Here is a 2119-nt window from a genome sequence, read left to right as displayed (position 1 = left end):
TGAACTTCTACTGTGATAGAAGTTTTATTATTATTAGGACATGTGAACTTCTACTGTGATAGAAGTTTTATTATTATTAGGACATGTGAACTTCTACTGTGATAGAAGTTTTATTATTATTAGGACATGTGAACTTCTACTGTGATAGAAGTTTTATTATTATTAGGACATGTGAACTTCTACTGTGATAGAAGTTTTATTATTATTAGGACATGTGAACTTCTACTGTGATAGAAGTTTTATTATTATTAGGACATGTGAACTTCTACTGTGATAGAAGTTTTATTATTATTAGGACATGTGAACTTCTACTGTGATAGTAGAAGTTTTATTATTATTAGGACATCTGATCACTTCTACTGTGATAGAAGTTGACAGATGTCCTCATAATAATACCTTAATATGAATAAATTTGCAGTAATAGTAATATTTCCATTGTTTTTATTTATTACACGCCATATCATAAGATACATCCATGTTTAATATATATACACTTCATGTAGTGTGTGCCTATTACAATTACATGATATACATTACCTTATTATATCGTGTATATTGTATTCATTCGAGGTACTGTAATTGCTCTTTTAATGTATTGTCATAGCAGAAGCCAGCATGTAACTCAGGTAATTTGAAAACAGGGATTTTAAAAGTGATCAATAATGCTTTTCCTGCTTCTTACTGTAATATTTATGACTTAACTCTCGTCATTTTTCAGTAGCCCGAATACCGTGGCATTACATTAAAGGCTCTCTGTGCTCTTATCATGAACCCATGTCCATTTATCATCCGTAAACAACTCTGTAGTCCTCACAATTTAATTAGATGGAAGCCACAAAACACCAACAACATTGAACTGTTTGCTCTGGCGTTTAGATCATTCACAGCTCTATAGCACCAGAATCATTAAGACCTTCAAATTCAATTTACACAAAACCATTGCAGGAAAACACAGGCTTTTATTGAGGGAAAAAGATCAACAAAAAACAACAGTGATTCAAACACTGCTCAGTGTGTGTGTGTACACAGCTGTAACTCGTAGCCCAGCGGGTCGAGTCCTCGGTCCAGAAGAGAGAGCGACGACTCCCTCAACTTCTGGAGAAACCTCCTCAGCTCCTCTTTGGAGAAAACCTGAATTTGTGGGCAGAAACATGAACTCACTGTTCCCATAACTCAACGTACAGGGCCGATCAAATCTCTCCAGCTACCTGGTAGAGGCGGTGCTGGTCCGATGAGATGATGTCAGCGAGGCGCAGCGCCTCCTGGTCTCTGGAGGAGTTCTGCAGAACGCTGAGCAGCAGGAAGTTGAGGCGAGGGAGACACAGAGAGCGCAGCGCCGCCATCTGGTGGCTGCGCTCGGAATCCGGCTCAGAGTCCTGAAAAACACAAAACAAACAATTTACGAACCAAACAAACGTGCAAACAATCGCAACTTATTGCTTCTATAAGTCAATTAGACAAAATAAATCCCATGATTTCAGATGTTATTAAGGCCTATTAAGAGGTGATTTTAACATTTCCTGCCCCGCTAATCGAGTTTAACCGCGTCTAGATTGCATATGTGCATCCTTTTGCGACTGCAGCTTTATATTGAATGCATAGATACAGAGAACTCTCCGCCATGAAGGGAACAAGCGATATTCCCAAAATGGCAAACTATTCCTTGAAATTTTAGACCCAGGAACTGTGGAACCAGAGGCGCTAAACCAGGAACATAAAGGGCCTTTTTAAGCAGCTGACGATATCGTACAGAAACTAAATTTAGTTTCTGGTTCCTTTGGTTGAAACACAGGTTTAGTTTCTGGTTCCCTGAGAGAGAACGTTTGGTTCTCACGCGTGGCGTCGTAAACACTTACCTGTCTGTTGTCGATCATCCAGCCTCCGTCTACGAACAGCAGCACGTTGTAGATTCTTTCTTTCACATCTTCAGTTAAAACGTCCAGACGGCACGACCAGGCAGACAGAGCGGCCTAACGCACACATAAGAAGTAGCTTGGTTATCGCAGCAACATCCAGACCTACACAGACAGCAGGTTTAGTATTCACTCATCAAACCGCCGTCAGTTGTGTTTTTGGGTTGTTTTCCGCGTCTCACCGGCGTCGCTGGCGAGCTGCAGGC

The 2119-nt window shown here is 40.3% G+C and overlaps 1 pseudogene across 1 annotated transcript in view; it reads right to left on the bottom strand.

The window, feature by feature from the left end:
- Positions 1 to 945: 945 nt before the first annotated feature.
- The window catches only part of LOC306796066 (nuclear pore complex protein Nup107-like), a 5125-nt pseudogene continuing 3951 nt past the window's right edge, over positions 946 to 2119 (bottom strand). The window contains exons 14-17 of the transcript XR_013773210.1: positions 2096 to 2119; positions 1857 to 1970; positions 1209 to 1376; positions 946 to 1131 (exon numbers count right to left, since the gene is read on the bottom strand). The exon at positions 2096 to 2119 is cut by the window's right edge and continues 166 nt beyond it. The product of XR_013773210.1 is annotated as a nuclear pore complex protein Nup107-like (transcript). The remainder of the gene's footprint in view (positions 1132 to 1208; positions 1377 to 1856; positions 1971 to 2095) is intronic.

The sequence above is a fragment of the Melanostigma gelatinosum genome, assembly GCF_949748355.1.
Source record: "Melanostigma gelatinosum genome assembly, chromosome: 22".
Taxonomy (NCBI): Eukaryota; Metazoa; Chordata; class Actinopteri; order Perciformes; family Zoarcidae; genus Melanostigma; species Melanostigma gelatinosum.
The sequence above is the reverse complement of the archived record's forward strand: the minus strand, read 5'-3'. Positions and strand labels throughout refer to the sequence as shown.